Source organism: Schistocerca cancellata, chromosome 1 (genome assembly GCF_023864275.1).
Source record: "Schistocerca cancellata isolate TAMUIC-IGC-003103 chromosome 1, iqSchCanc2.1, whole genome shotgun sequence".
Lineage (NCBI taxonomy): Eukaryota > Metazoa > Arthropoda > Insecta > Orthoptera > Acrididae > Schistocerca > Schistocerca cancellata.
In genome coordinates this window covers 1,013,344,734-1,013,362,481 of record NC_064626.1, presented here as the reverse complement: position 1 = coordinate 1,013,362,481, position 17,748 = coordinate 1,013,344,734, and positions in this window count along the sequence as shown.

Here is a 17,748-nt window from a genome sequence, read left to right as displayed (position 1 = left end):
CACACATATTTTAACAGACTCTATGTATTACTAGTTTGCACTAAATTCTCTCATTTTAAATTGAATACAGTGGAGAGTAAATCTGTTTAGAGATTTATTGACATATTACATTTTAGCAACTAAGCCATTTGCTGTCTCAGTTTCCAGCCCGTCACAAAAAAATGCAATAATTTGTAAAACCCTGATTTCACCTTCTGCTAATTCAAACTTTTTTTCCTCTTTCCTGTGCCAACCTTTTCATCTCAGAGTAGCATTTGCAATCAATTATTTGCTGTATGTATTCCAATCTGCCTTCCTCTACAGTTTGTACCCTCTACAGCTCCCTAGAAACTCCTCATTCCTTACCTTATCAGTCTATGAAATTTTCATCTCAAGTGCATCGACTCTTCTGTCCCTGTTTTCTTGCAGTCGCTACCACACCATGCTGTGCTTCCCAGAAATTTCTTCCTCAAATTTAGGCCTGTGTTTGATACTACTAGACTTCTGTTGGCCAGGAATGCCCTTTTTACCTGTGCTAGCCTGTTTTTTATGCCCTCCTTGCACCACCCTTCATGAATTATTGTACTGCCTGGGCAGTAGAATTCCTTGATTTCGTCTACTTCATGATCCCCATTCTGATGTCGAGTTTCTCGCTGGTACCATTTATGCTACTTCTCATTACTTCCTTTTCTCTTCGATTTCCTCTCGGTCAGTATTCTGTACGCTTTAGACCGCTCTTTCCATTCAGCAAATCCTGCGATGGTTGTTCTCTTTCGTGCAGGACAGCAATGCCGTCGGTGAATCTTATTGATATCGTTTCACCCTGGATTGTAATCCCACTCTTGAACCTCTTATATTTCTCCCATGCTCCTTCGATGTATAATTTGAACAGCACGGACGAAAAACTACATCTCTCTCTTACACCCTTTTTAATCCAATCACTTTATTCTTAGTCCTCCTCTCTTTTTGTTCCATTCTGTTTATTAGACATGTTGTATATTATCCGTCGTTCCCTGTTGCTTACCCTATTTTTCTCAGAATTTGCATCATTTGACATTGACGAACGCTCTTTCAGGTCTTGCTTCCATTATCAAAACCAACCTCAGAACTCCCTCTCTTGTGCCTTTACCTTCCCTACAGCCAAACTGATCGTCATCTAACAGATCCTCAGTTTTCTCTTCCATTCTTCTGTCAGCAGCTTGGATGCATGAGTTGTTAAGCTTATTGTGCGATAATACTCGCACTTCTCGGCTCTTTCAGTCTTCGAAATTGTGTGGATGATGATTTTCCGAAAGTCTGATGGCATATCGCCAGTCTCATACGTTCTACGCACGAAGGTAAAGAGTCGTTTTGTTTCCCCAATGGTTTTATAAGTTCCAGTGGCGTGTTACTTAATATTACTTAATACACTCCTGGAAATTGAAATAAGAACACCGTGAATTCATTGTCCCAGGAAGGGGAAACTTTATTGACACATTCCTGGGGTCAGATACATCACATGATCACACTGACAGAACCACAGGCACATAGACACAGGCAACAGAGCATGCACAATGTCGGCACTAGTACAGTGTATATCCACCTTTCGCAGCAATGCAGGCTGCTATTCTCCCATGGAGACGATCGTAGAGATGCTGGATGTAGTCCTGTGGAACGGCTTGCCATGCCATTTCCACCTGGCGCCTCAGTTGGACCAGCGTTCGTGCTGGACGTGCAGACCGCGTGAGACGACGCTTCATCCAGTCCCAAACATGCTCAATGGGGGACAGATCCGGAGATCTTGCTGGCCAGGGTAGTTGACTTACACCTTCTAGAGCACGTTGGGTGGCACGGGATACATGCGGACGTGCATTGTCCTGTTGGAACAGCAAGTTCCCATGCCGGTCTAGGAATGGTAGAACGATGGGTTCGATGACGGTTTGGATGTACCGTGCACTATTCAGTGTCCCCTCGACGATCACCAGTGGTGTACGGCCAGTGTAGGAGATCGCTCCCCACACCATGATGCCGGGTGTTGGCCCTGTGTGCCTCGGTCGTATGCAGTCCTGATTGTGGCGCTCACCTGCACGGCGCCAAACACGCATACGACCATCATTGGCACCAAGGCAGAAGCTGCTCTCATCGCTGAAGACGACACGTCTCCATTCGTCCCTCCATTCACGCCTGTCGCGACACCACTGGAGGCGGGCTGCACGATGTTGGGGCGTGAGCGGAAGACGGCCTAACGGTGTGCGGGACCGTAGCCCAGCTTCATGGAGACGGTTGCGAATGGTCCTCGCCGATACCCCAGGAGCAACAGTGTCCCTAATTTGCTGGGAAGTGGCGGTGCGGTCCCCTACGGCACTGCGTAGGATCCTACGGTCTTGGCGTGCATCCGTGCGTCGCTGCGGTCCGGTCCCAGGTCGACGGGCACGTGCACCTTCCGCCGACCACTGGCGACAACATCGATGTACTGTGGAGACCTCACGCCCCACGTGTTGAGCAATTCGGCGGTACGTCCACCCGGCCTCCCGCATGCCCACTATACGCCCTCGCTCAAAGTCCGTCAACTGCACATACGGTTCACGTCCACGCTGTCGCGGCATGCTACCAGTGTTAAAGACTGCGATGGAGCTCCGTATGCCACGGCAAACTGGCTGACACTGACGGCGGCGGTGCACAAATGCTGCGCAGCTAGCGCCATTCGACGGCCAACACCGCGGTTCCTGGTGTGTCCGCTGTGCCGTGCGTGTGATCATTGCTTGTACAGCCCTCTCGCAGTGTCCGGAGCAAGTATGGTGGGTCTGACACACCAGTGTCAATGTGTTCTTTTTTCCATTTCCAGGAGTGTATTACCTAATATTAATTCGTACAAAGCCCTTCTAAATATTGATTATAATCCTGGATCCGCTATCTCTTCTTAGTAGACTCCTGTTTCTTCTGCTATCACGACATCAAACAAGTCTTCGGCCCCCGCTCATCACCCCATAGAGGGCTTCAATCCATCTTCTCCACGAATCTGCTCTCTCCTCTGCATTTAACAGTGGTATTCCCACTGCACCCTTAACGTTACCGCGTTGGATGATTTTAATTTCACCGAGGGTTGTTTTGACTTTTCTGTGTGTAAGTCAGTCCTTCGGACAATCATTTATTTTTGATTTCTTCACATTTTTCATGTAGTTATTTCGCCTTAGCTTCCCTTCATTTGTAATTTATTTCATACTTAAGAGACATGTATTTCTGTAATCCCGAATTTAACTGAACGTTTTTGTACTTGCTTCTTTCATCTAACAACTGTAGTATTTTCTTCGTTACCCAAGGTTTATTCGCAGTTACCTTCTTTAAACCTACGGTGTTCCTCCCAAAATCTTTGACTGGTCTTTGTAGAGAAGTCTGTTCCTCTCTGTCAACTGAGCTGTTTCTTATCGTACTGCTATACCCTCAGAGATCTCAAATGTATCTCTTTATTCCTTAACACTTTCGTACCCCACTTCTTTGAGCTTTGATTCTTTCTGACGATTCACTTAAACTTCAGCCTACTTCTCATCATTACTAAATTATGATCTGAGTCTATATCTGCCCCTGGGTATGCCTTACATTCCAGTATCTAATTTCGGAAGCTCTGTCTGACCATGATGTAATGAGAAATCTTCCGTATCACCCAGCCTTTCCCAAGTATACCTCCTGCTCTTGTGATTCTTGAACAGAGTAATCGGTATTACTAGCTGAAGTTTACTGCAGAGCTCAACTGTTCTTCTTCCTCCGTCATTCCTAGTACCAAGATCACATTCTCGCGTAACCGTTTCTTCTACTCCTTCCTCTACAACCACATTCCAGACCCCCAACGACTATTAGATTTTCACATCCCTTTACGAACCCATTTAATGTTCTCGTATACTTCTTCTAGTTGGTTTGCTGTCGATTCTAATGAGAATAGCCCCAAAAGTGAACTGTTCACAGTAAATCACTCTCTGCCCTACATTCCCGTTCATAACGAATCCTACTCCAGTTATTCCAATTCCTATCTGCTGTTGACATTACCCCATACTCATCTGTCCAGAAATCCCTGTCTTATTTCCCTTTCACTTCGCTAGCCCCTCTACATATAGATTAAGCGTTAGCATTTTCTTGTCCGGAGTTTCCGGCTTCCCTGCCACATTCAAACTTCTGACATTCCATGCCGCGACTCGAGGAACGTTATCGTTTCGTTGGTGATTCAGTGTTTTTCTCATGGTCGCCTGCTCCTTAGTAGTCCCCTCCCGAGTATCAGAATAGGGAATTAGCCCAGAATGTTTTGTCAATGGAGAGATCATAATGATACTTTCCTAGTTGCAAGCCACATGTCCGGTTGATACACATAATGTGTCTTTCCTACAGTGGTTTTCATTGCCGTCTGCTGTTGATCTTTGCTAATTTTTCAGCCTTTAGGGGCAGTTTCCCACCCAAAGGACAAGTGTGCCATGAACCTATGTCCGCGGCTCCGCCCTCTTTGAGAAGGTTTGGCAGAATGACGGTGACTTCTTCAACATCTACATGCTACATGGGTACTCTGCAAATCACATTTAAGTGCCTGGCAGAGGGTTCATCGAACCACCTTCACAATTCTCTATTATTCCAATCTCGTATAGCGCGCGGGAAGAATGAACACCTATATCTTCCCGTACGAGCTCTGATTTCCCTTACTTTATCTTGGTGATCGTTCCTCCCTATGTAAGTCGGTGTCAACAAAATATTTTCGCATTCGGAGGAGAAAGTTGGTGATTGGAATTTCGTGAGAAGATTCCGTCGCAACAAAAAACGCCTTTCCCTTAATGATTTCCAGCCCAAATCACGTATCATTTCTGTGACACTCTCTCCCATATCTCGCGATAATACAAAAAGTGCTGCCTTTCTTTGAACTTTTTCGATGTACTCAGTCAGTCCTACTGGTAAGGATCCCACACCGCGCAGCAGTATTCTAATAGAGGACGGACACGCGTAGTGTAAGCTGCCTCCTTAGTAGGTCTGTTACGTTTTCTACGTGTCCTGCCAAGAAAACGCAGTCTTTTGTTAGCCTTCCGAACAACATTTTCTGTGTGTTCCTTCCAATTGAAATTGTTCGTAATTGTAATACCTAGGTATTTAGTTGAATTTACGGTTTTTAGATTCAACTGATTTATCGTGTAACCGAAGTTTAATACGTCCCTTTTAGCACTCATGTGGATGACCTCACACTTTTCGTTATTTAGGGTCAACTGCCACTTTTCGCACCATTCCGACATTTCTTCTAAATAGTTTTGCAGTTTGTTTTGATATTCTAATGACTTTATTAGTCGATAAACGACAGTGTCATCTGCAAAAAACCGAAGACGGCTGCTCAGATTGTCTCCCAAATCGTTTATATAGATAAGGAACAGCAAAGGGCCCATAACACTACCTTTCTTATACCGAAAGTCTTCGGCTCCCTTTGCTGATTGGTTTTATTCAAAGATTAAGCGCTGGTCGGTTTCGAGCCCGGGAGCAAGGACGTTTTTATTTTTACCCCTACTCCCACGTTCCCAGTTCAATGCCAATTTTCTCCTGCAACCCCTTCATCCATTCCCTCCAGCGATGAGTGGCCGCGCGGTTAGGGGCGCCATGTCCTGGATTGCGCAGCTCCTCCCGTCGGAGGTTCGAGTCCTCCCTTGGGCATGGGTGTGTGTGGTGTTCTTATCATAATTTAGTTTAAGTAGTGTGCAAGTCTAGGAACAGATGACCTAAGCAGTTCGGTCCCTTAGGAATTCACACATATTTGAACATTTCTATTCCTTCCTCTACAACACCATTCCCACCTTCCGCGACTATTAGATTTCACCCATCCTCATCTAGCACAACTGCTGATAGAAAAGTTGCAATAGATATAATTATTATTTTGAAATGATTGCACAAGGATCAAGAAGTCATGCAGTTGCACTGGGTGCATACGGCATTGAAGAACAGCTGCTGTCATAACCAAACCCCTCCGTCACGCGGACAGAATACAGACCGCTGTACAAATATCAGAGACTAAAGTGCAGAAGACTACACAACGGGCCATTAAAATTGCTACACCACGAAATTGACGTGCTACAGATGCGAAATTTAACCGACAGGAAGAAGATGCTGTAATATGCAGATAATTAGCTTTTCAGAGCATTCACACAAGGTTGACGCAGGTGGCGACACCTGCAACGTGCTGACATGAGGAAAGTTTCCAACCGATTTCTCATGCACAAACAGCAGTTGACCGGCGATTCCTGGTGAAACGTTGTTGTGATGCCTCGTGTAAGGAAGAGAAATGCGTACTATCATGTTTCCGACTTTGATAAAGGTCGGATCGTAGCCTATCGCGATTGCGGTTTATCGTATCGTGACACTGCTGATCGCATTGGTCGAGATCCAATGACTGTTAGCAGAATATGGAATCGGTGCGTTCAGGAGGGTAATACGGAACGCCGTGCTGGACCCAAATGGCCTCGTAACACTAGCAGTCGAGATGACAGGCATCTTATCCGCATGGCTGTAACGGATCGTGCAGCCACGTCTCGACCCCGGAGTCAACATATGGGGACGTTTGCAAGACAACAACCATCTGCACAAGGAGTTCGACGACATTTGCAGCAACATGGAGTATCAGCTCGGAGACCATGGCTGCGGTTACCCTTGACGCTGCATCACAGACAGGAGCGCCTGCGATGGTGTACTCAACGACGAACCTGGGTGCACGAATGGCAAAACGACATTTTTTTCGGATGAATCCAGGTTCTGTTTACAGCATGATGATGGTCGCATCCGTGTTTGGCGGCATCGCGGTGAACGCACATTGGAAGCGTGTATTCGTCATCGCCATACTGGCGTATCACCCGGCGTGATGGTATAGGGCGCCATTGGTTACACATCTCGGTCACCTCTTGTTCGCATTGACGGCACTTTGAATAGTGGAAGTTACATTTCAGATGTGTTACGACCCGTGGCTCTACGCTTCATTCGATCCCTGCGAAACCCTACATTTCAGCAGGATAATACACGACCGCATGTTGCAGGTCCTGTACGGGTCTTTCTGGATACAGAAAATGTTCGACTGTAGCCCTGACCAGCCCATTCACCAGATCTCTCACCAATTGAAAAAGTCTTCTCAATGGTGGCCGAGCAACTGGCTCGTCATCCTAAGCCAGTCACTACTCTTGATGAGCTGTGGTATCGTGTTGAAGCCGCATGGGCAGCTGTACCTGTACACGCCATCCAAGCTCTGTTTGACTCAATGCCCAGGCGTATCAAGGCCGTTATTACGGCCAGAGGTGGTTGTTCTGGGTACTGATTTCTCAGGATCTATGCACCCAAAATGTGTGAAAATGTAATCACATGTCAGTTCTAGTATAATATATATGTCCAATGAATACCCGTTTGTCATCTGCATTTCTTCTTGGTGTAGCAATTTTAATGGCCAAGAGTGTATTTCTGTTTCTTCGAAAGTTGAGCGTATTGCCTGCTAGCGCTTTCGGACTGTCTCCTCCGTTATTAAAGTTCAAAGAAAGTAAACATTATTCTGCGACACACGATACAGTACATATGTGACGCGCCACCGCTTATGATGGATCGTCATCTCGGAGCAGCCCGCCGTTGGAGGGACTGTGGCGTCCCCTCGGCGCTGCGACGCCCATCGATCAGCCCGCCTCACACCTGCGAGCCAGCCGGGCGTCTGGCGCCTCTGTCGTTCCCGCCGCACGGCGCGCCGATGATGAATGGGGCGGCGCAGCGCTGAGAATTGCTCGTCGGCCGCCAGAGACGCTGTACGTCAAACACGCCGGCCGCCGGCTGCGTGCAGTTCCTGGGGGCTGCCCGCGCGCGCGCCGCAAGACGCCGGCCGGAGGGGGCCCTCCGATACGCGTCGTTAGCCCGGACAGTCGAGGCCGCAGCAGACACTGCAACAGGGCAGGGAGTTACAGCCGCCGGCGTATAAGGCGCGGGAAAGGAGGAGTCCTGGACTCTATTTGCTGCAGGAAATTAAAGGCGGTTATCGGCCGGACCATCTCAACTGCGCGTATCCTGCACCTCGCCATCGACTTCGGTCCGACAGCAAAAATGCCAACGATCCGCCACGTACCGAAATTGGAATGTCAGACCTGACACCTTATGACACTCGAAGAAACTCTCTTCGGGTTTTATTATCATTTGCTACTTTCAGCTCGCCAACAGCTCTACAGTGTAACTTACAAAACGTCTTGGAACAGCTCGAGTATGAAGGGCGTTCATTAAGTAACGCAACACTTCTTTTTTCGCAAAGCAGGCTGATTTTATTCGGAATTCCAAAACGCCATATTATTCTCTAATCGTTTCGCTACAAACCATACTTTTCAAAATAACATCTACGTTCAATGTGACGGCCTTACGCCAGATTGCTTCTTGGTCTTGTACGCAAGCATGGTGCCACTTCACACTGGTCGACCTCGGAACCAAACAGGATAATCCCTTCAGAGTCCCAGAACACCGTCACCGTGCCTTAACCGGCTGATGGTGCATCTCAAATAAACCAAAAAATATAACAGCAAGCTTAATAAAAAATATACACTACTGGCCATTAAAATTCATAACACCAACGAGAAATGCAGATGATAAACGGGCATTCATTGCACAAAATGGTTCAAATGGCTCTGAGCACTATGGGACTCAACTGCTGTGGTCATAATTCCCCTAGAACTTAGAACTACTTAAACCTAACTAACCTAAGGACAGCACACAACACCCAGCCATCACGAGGCAGAGAAAATCCCTGACCCCGCCGGGAATCGAACCCGGGAACCCGGGCGTGGGAAGCGAGAACGCTACCGCACGACCACGAGATGCGTGCCCATTCATTGCACAAATATATTGTAGTACAACTGACATGTGATTACATTTTCACGCAATTTGAGTGCGCAGATCCTGAGAAATCAGTACCCAGAACAACCACCTCTGCCCGTAATAACGGCCTTGATACGCCTGGGCACTCAGTCAAACAAGCTTGGATGGCGTGTTCAGGACAGCTGCCCATGCAGCTTCAACATTATAACAAAGTTCATCAAGAGTAGTGACTGGCGTATGATGACGAGCCAGTTGCTCGGCCACCATTGAGAAGACGTTTTCAATTGGTGAGAGATCTGGTGAATGGGCTGGTCAGGGCTACAGTCGAACGTTTTCTGTACCCAGAAAGGCCCGTACAGGAGTTGCAACATGCCGTCGTGTATTATCCTGCTGAAATGTAGGGTTTCGCAGGGATCGATTGAAGGGTAGAGCCACGGGTCGTAACACATCTGAAATGTAACGTCCACTGTTTAATGTGCCGTGAATGCAAACAAGAGGTGACCGAGACGTGTAACCAGCGGCACCCCATAACATCACGCCGGGTGATACGCCAGTATGGCGATGACGAATACACGCTTCCAATGTGCGTTCACTGCGATGTCGCCAAACACGGATGCGACCATCATGATGCTGTAAACAGAACCTGGATTCATCCGAAAAAATGATGTTTCGCCATTCGTGCACCCACGTTCGTCGTTGAGTACACCATCGCAGGCGCTCCTGTCTGTGATGCAGAGTCGAGGGTAATCGCAGCCATGGTCTCCGAGCTGATAGTCCATGCTGCTGCAAACGTCGTCGAACTGTTCGTGCATATGGTTGTTGTGTTGCAAACGTCCCCATTTGTTGACTCAGGGCTCGAGACGTGGCTGCACGATCCGTTACAGCCATGCGTATAAGATATCTGTAATCTCGAATGCTAGTGATACGAGGTCGTTGGGATCCAGGACGGCGTTCCGTACTACGCTCCGGAACCCACCGATTCCATATTCTGCTAACAGTCATTGGATCTCGACCAACGCGAGCAGCAGTGTCGTGATTTGATAAACCGCAATCGCGATAGGCTACAATCCGACCTTTATCAAAGTCGGAAACGTAATGGTACGCATTTCTTTTCCTTACACGAGGCATCACAACAACGTTTCACCAGGCAACGCCAGTCAACTGCTGTTTGTGTATGAGAATTCGGTTGGAAACTTTCCTCGTGTCAGCACGTTGTCGGTGTCGCCACCGGTGCCAACCTTGTTTGAATGCTCTGAAAAGCTAATCATTTGCATATCACATGATCTTCTTCCTGTCGGTTAAATTTCACGTCTATAGCACGTCATCTTCGTGGTGTAGGAATTTTAATGGCCAGTAGTGTACGAGTAAAAATCACCTCTTGAGTAGAGATCGTGTGGCATCACTGCGATTCGAAGTGATGAAACCAAATTTCATCGCCTGTGACAATATTCGACAAAAACGTTTCACTATCAGCCTCGTAAGATGCAAACAATTCCGCACAGATGGCCCTCCTTTTAGGTGACGAGGAACCCAGCAGGCAAACACCTTTGAGTACCCAAGTGGTGGACGCATGTGTCAGAACCACCAACAGAGATGGCCAGTTGTGCAGCGAGGTGTTAGTCTGTAATGCGTCGATTACCTCCAATGAGTGTCCACACGTTCCAATATTGCAGGATTGGCAGCTATGTGCGGCAGGCCGACACGCGGAAGATGGGACAGTTTTGCACGGCCTTGTCGCGGTGACGACAGACGCCTAGTTCTACAACTCCTCATACTTTCATACACTGCCAGGTCTCCGTAAACATTCCGCAAGCTCCTGTGCATATCTAAAAAGCTCTGATTTTCCGCTAAATGAAACTCAGTGACTGCTCTCTGACTCGAACTTACCTTTGTTACAGACGCCATTTTAAAGGCTACGAAGCGCCGCCACCTATCCGAACTTCATGAAAATATAGGAGCTTGTAATGTAATAAAATAAAAATTTTTATTTGTTTTTGTGACTTTTAGTGTAACGTAATGAAATAAATTATGAGCCGTCACTTATACAAAAAAAGAAACACACATTAATGCAATGGCTCAGCATGAAAGAGAAATAACTAATGTGCGAATATTATTAACAGTGTAATATAGTGTTTAATTTAGCACTCAGTAAACTAGCTCAGTTCTCAGGGCGCGCAGTCGGGAACCGCGCAACTGCTACGGTCGCAGGTTCGAATCCTGCCTCGGGCATGGATGTGTGTGATGTCCTTAGGTTAGTTAGGTTTAAGTAGTTCTAAGTTCTAGGGGACTGATGACCACAGCTGTTAAGTCCCATAGTGCTCAGAGCCATTTGAACCATTTTTTTAGTTCTCAGGGTAGTTACGTAATCGTCTGTAATTAATTGTCCTTTACTTATTTATCCAACACTAGGCTGGTGAGAAGTCGTGTGCTTATTGCACCAGAGAATATTTGCCAAGTCTGTTCGATGTACGTAACTTAATGTCGTGGTTTTGCTAAAAACCATGCTTTACAACATAACATCTCAGTTCAATGTGACGCCCTTACGCCAGATTGCTTCTTGGTCTTCTACGCTAGCATGGTGCCATTCCCCAATATAAGATAACAAGAGTAGCATCTACAAATGAAAACCTATAATGGAACTGGAATCCTGTGACCAGACCTTTTCTGCAGGGATGTTATCTCGTTATATAAAGAAAATCTGTAAATAAAATTGTTGAATTATTAGTAGCTGCCTCCGGTCTCGTGGGATCTGAAATGAAGTTAATTGTCCTAACCGACGGCACGTCTCTTAGGTGAGCTAAAAGAAAAATGTTAAAAATTTTCTAAGATGGCGCGTAACAATGAAAATTCTTTGTTAAGGCCCATATCTACTTAAGATAGTCTATGTATCAGGCGATCAATTAATTGACCACATACACAAATTCTTTTGACAAAATAAGCATAATATTTTTCGGGTTTTAAGTACAACTTGCATTATAAGCTGGTACAGCAAGATGGGCTTTACACAAGAACGTCCTCGTAGGTCCGAATCCAAGCAGATAAGATAAGCGAATGACAAAGTAAAGACAGCTCATGCATAGCAGCGCAAGAGTCCATGGAATAACATGCCCATTGTAGTTCTATCTCTTCTTCTTTGGCGTACTTGTCGATTATTTATCGTAATATTTAGTTTACATTTCTTTAAGCCAAATCCACCCAGGAGAAACAGTACAAGCTGAAGCGGAAATATTCCACGATGTCGCAGAACGAATTCCGCATTTTTCAACCGACATTGGCAGAGAAAAATGTGTTGCATTGCTTCTTGTTCGCTAAGTTACAAGGTGCACTAAAGTTACGACACCACTTGTCTCACACGACGTAATCTCGCTACAACCGTACACACTTTTCGCAACGTCGACGTCATGATTCCATGGCCACTGCGAGTCTCGTTTGATCACTGGTGATTCAGGAGGAGGACATTACTGTTTAACGTCCCGTCGACAACGAGGTCACTAGAGACGTAGCACAAGCTCTGATTAGGGAAGGATGGGGAAGGAAATAGGCCGTGCCCTGTCTAAGGAACCATCCCGGCATTTGCCTGAAGCGATTTAGGGAAAGCACGGAAAACCTAAATCAGGATGGCCGTACACGGGATTGAACCGTCGTCCTCCCGAATGCGAGTCCAGTGTGACTGGTGATTCACTGACGCAACAGCGACAGCAGTAGTGAATGTGCTACTGAGGAGATTGTCTTTCATCGTTAGAAACAGACAAAAGTCTCTAGGAGCCGTGTCAGGTGAGTAGCGAGCCTGAGAGGTAACTTCAGACTATCGTCACGAAGAAACTGTGGCGTCACGTTTGCCCGATGCACTGGGCGATTGTCTTGGTAAAAGACCACACGTGCAGCCTTCTCGGGCCATTTTTCAGGCAATGCCGAAAGTTTATTCTTCAAAACATCTTGGCACGATGAACGTGCGCCATAGTGCCCTTAGGTACTCTGTGATTAAGGAGTTCGCCATCGTTGTCCCAGAAGAAGGCGAGTTGAGTTGACGGGTACTTCGTTTCAGGATTCGAAATTAGAATCCGTGTCTCATCCATTGTCACACTTGATAACAGAAATTGCCATTAATACCGTCATCACACGTCAACGTCGCTAGACAACTCACCATTCGCGCAGCCTTATGGTCGTCCATCATCATTCGTGGCACCCATATGGTAGACACTTTTCGCATTTTCAGGTGTTCATGCAAGATAGTGTGCACAAATCCCAGGGAAACGCTAACTTTGGAGGTGACGCGTTTCACGCTCATTCGGCGATCGTCCAAAACAACTTTCTCTACTCCCTCAGTCATGTCGTGAGACAAGCTTTTGCGAGGCTGGATTCTCTTGGTTTGGTGGCGAACAAAGCTCTGTCTTCTTTAAACTTTCCCTCCTACGACAGCACGTTACACACATCCATGACAACCATGACTACGTCATCCCTATAGGCGATGAATTTCAGTCGGTGACACACCACGGAAATGGGGAGAACGAATGATTAAATTTTCAGTATCCAAAACAATCTTCACTCTCGCCGCTGCACTAGCGCTGCGTGTGCCGCGTAGTTCTGCCGTCTCTGTCACGCATCCGCACGTTTATTTTAAAACAGACAGTAGGTTTCTATCTGTTTCCAGTTCTGATAAAAAAATTCGGAGGTATTAGAACTTGAATGCACCTGTTGCACGCCATTTCATCTGACACTCTCTGCATAAGCTTTGTTCTCTATTCCGTCATTGGTAGTTAGTCATTAACGCTTCTACTTATACCGGCGTATATAACCGTTACAAAGGTTTTAGTCTTATTTAGGCTATGGTATAGCTTTTCCTTAAAAATAACAACACTGTGTCCACGGTACTCATTTTCACTGCAACTACAGTCCGTGTGGCGGTCGCAGTTGGATTCTAACGCATGGGAAAGGATCACAAAGTTTTGTAAATTGTACTGATCTTGCTCCTTCACTTCAAGTAGCTGTACCAGCCCCGTGAAATGCGAGCCGTCTGCTCTTGATCAGGTACTGTTGGCTGAAATGGATTGCTACTACGCGTGACTGTTGCTCAGGTTCAGGAAGAATGTTTAGTGACGTTACCGAAATTTCAGAAGGAAAGCGAATTACTGCCTTCACGACGGTGGCGTTGGCTTTATGTGGCGAAATGATTTAGTAGGAGCAGAACCTGTGGGGGTAGAAGTTGCAAGCGGTCGCTTTCTTTATCATACATATGTCCAAGTGATGCTAAATGTTATCTCCACATAAGGAAAAGTATTATCTTCTCAGCAGTCTTCAAATCGTGTACTACAACCTTAACTTTTATATATAAAACCAGTAAATTTACTCATGGCGTTTTGTTGCCGGTGTCTGCAGTCACTTTCAAGACTCAAATTAATCATCGAATTAAGTAATTTAATACGACTGAATTTTGAATTGCTGGTGTATCCATGTATCACCACAATAAAATAAAAACAGTGAATAGTTGGAAGCATATGGATGAGAACCATGGCGTATTTAAGTTTACAAAAATAATGACAAGTTTTTATTTAACCCTTTTAACCACAATCGAGCTGATAAATCTTACAAAAAAAAAATATGACAAACATAAATCAGGAAATGGATGGTGTTTGTTTGGCAAAGCGTTTATCCAGGTGGAAACTACACAAGCTCTCCCCTCAATCAAACGCTCTTACAACGCAATCTGACTTTGTAATCCACTGTGAGGCCCAGTTCTATCCAAATGGAATCAACTACGACCACATGCGCCACAAACTACGGTTCACGGGGAACAGGGAGCTGTGAGTATCATTTAACAACCATACGCCCGTGCAGCAATGCTATACCCTTTCACCTTGATTCAGGCGGCAGCAGGAAACTGCACACTGTGGGCGATGAGCAGCACTCTGAGCAGCTGTAATCTTCTGACGCGTCCACGAAAACTTTCAAACTATGGGGACTGATTATTAGAATACAGGAAACTTCCCTATCAGGCTCCAGAAATCGCAGCAGATTTTAGTGTGGGATGCACCTTTTCGCTGGTCTGGCCAACCAATCTGACTCTCAGACACGACAAAGCACCCTGGAATTGTCATGTGGCACACGATACGTCCGAGATGATATGTAGTTCCACTGTTGGTGCAGCTGGAAACTGCCACTGGCTCTTAGTCCACAACAAGTTGCAGACCACAAGTCTCACCCAACAGGGAAAGACCAGAAATACTCCACCAGGGGAAAACCAGAAGACGAAGAAGGCAAAGAATCACAACCCTTGGTACAGGAGCTTAATTATCAGAAAAAATCTACCTGCACATTGTGCAAACTGATCGGACTATCCTCTACACATTGAGTCTCCCCTCCTGACAGTTATGCTGGCCTGGTAACCAATGCAGACACGGCGCTAGGGTTCTCACGCTAGGAAGCAAGACTCTGCTTTGAGTATCCTGGGAGGAGCCTGTCAGCAACTGAAAATCTCTCTCATCTGAAAAAGATTTTAGACTAGGGATGCGTGATTCTCACGGTAAGCATGGCAATGTTTCCGCAAGAAGCGTCTGCGTAGACGGGACCACAATCCCTCATTTATGGAGAAAAATTTATCTTTCCAGATCGACCATTTCCAATTTCTGAAACAAGGCTCTTGAGCTTCCCAAACAGTCGTTCCCATGAAATATACGTTTTTGCTGCTTGCTAAAAGAAACTGGCGACCTCTGGGTGTCAGAGGATTTACAGGCTTGTCTCCACTAAACACATGCACCAGTTGCTCTGTTCGTATCGTCCCAACTTCTAACACGAGAATGCTTGTAGTTTAATGACCGTTCCACCTTTTGCACAAAAGGTCAGATTACAACAGTCTCTCTTTAAAGGCTTCCTCCATCCACTGTCCACCAACTATCAGCCTTCACAATGGTTTGCTGCCTGATTCGGGTAAAATGTTTTGCGAATTGGTACCCTCCTGCTCTGACCCTAAGCGGGAAGAGTGTAGTGCCATGGCTCCCGAGGTCCCTCTGCAGGTACATTTCACAGAGCACTGCTTCCCCGAAACACACGGCCAGGTCGCTGGACACAATATTTATGGCCCACAAGCTATATATCTCCATGTTCTCTGGCACCTCCACAACGGCTTCTTGGATGCAAGTTCTCTACAGGCTGCACATGCAGTTATCTGAACATTTTGCCCACAATTTCCTCATGTAAAAAAGTCATAAACATATACCAAATGTAGTACTGGGGAACATGGAGACAATGACCTAAAATATGAATATTGATCTGACCGGCAGAGTAGTTAAAGTGAGAGAAAGGCTTGGCACCTCTGGAAGTGGTTGTAAGTTATAGGCGTATTACCAAAAGATAAAATTAAATAGCAAACAAACAGGCTTATAAGAACAACTGCACCAGGTATTAAAAAATAATAAAATCGTGAATACTCTCAATGCTTATACACAAGAAAAGGTTTGTATTCAGAAACAATAATGAAATTAAAATAAAATATGATCAGAGGCTTGTAAACAACAAATTCTACAATGAAACAACAATAATAAAATATGAAGAAATGCTCAAAAGGAACACAAAGGGACGCAATGTACTCAGTATCGGGTGCAAGGCGCTGCTACTGCCAGTGCCCTCCAAGCACAGATTTCTCGGGATCAGCCCTCCGTGCAGTCAGTGCTGCTGATTCCATGTTGTCCTCCAGCTACGCCGCCAGCCGCATTCCTCGGCCGTTGCTTCAAATGACCGCTGGTTCCGCTCTCCTGACCACACGGTCGATACGGCCCCTAGCTCGTCGACACCGCCGGCTCTAGCGGCGGCCCTTCGGCGATCCTCACAGTATCTCGCCCACACTGGTAAAACACTTGCAGGTTAGTTGCCACCTGCTGAGTGGAGTGGGGCCTCAACTGAGTCGTGATAATCACATCACGGGTGAAAACAGCAACATCAACATTCAACACGAACTTCTATCCTCACATCACCACTCATAAATAACCTTTTCTTTTGGTCATCAGTCTACTGACTGGTTTGATGCGGCCCGCCACGAATTCCTTTCCTGTGCTAACCTCTTCATCTCAGAGTAGCACTTGCAACCTACGTCCTCAATTATTTGCTTGACGTATTCCAATCTCTGCCTTCCTCTACAGTTTTTGCCCTCTACAGCTCCCTCTAGTACCATGGAAGTCATTCCCTCATGTCTTAGCAGATGTCCTATCATCCTGTCCCTTCTCCTTATCAGTGTTTTCCACATATTCCTTTCCTCTCCGATTCTGCGTAGAACCTCCTCATTCCTTACCTTATCAGTCCACCTAATTTTCAACATTCGTCTACAGCACCACATCTCAAATGCTTCGATTCTCTACTGTTCCGGTTTTCCCACAGTCCATGTTTCACTACCATACAATGCTGAACTCCAGACGCACATCCTCAGAAATTTCTTCCTCAAATTAAGGCCGGTATTTGATATTAGTAGACTTCTCTTGGCCAGAAATGCCTTTCTTGCCATAGCGAGTCTGCTTTTGATATCCTCCTTGCTCCGACCGTCATTGGTTATTTTACTGCCTAGGTAGCAGAATTACTTAACTTCATTGACTTCGTGACCATTAATCCTGATGTTAAGTTTCTCGCTGTTCTCATTTCTACTACTTCTCATCACCTTCGTCTTTCTCCGATTTACTCTCAAACCATACTGTGTACGCCTTAGACTGTTCATTCCGTTTAGCAGATCATGTAATTCTTCTTCACTTTCACTCAGGATAGTAATGTCATCAGCGAATCGTTTCATTGATATCCTTTCACCTTGTATTTTAATTCCACTCCTGAACCTTTCTTTTATTTCCATCATTGCTTTCTCTATGTACAGATTGAAGAGTAGGAGCGAAAGGCTACAGCCTTGTCTTACAACCTTCTTAATACGAGCACTTCGTTCTTGATCGTCCACTCTTATTATTCCCTCTTGGTTGTTGT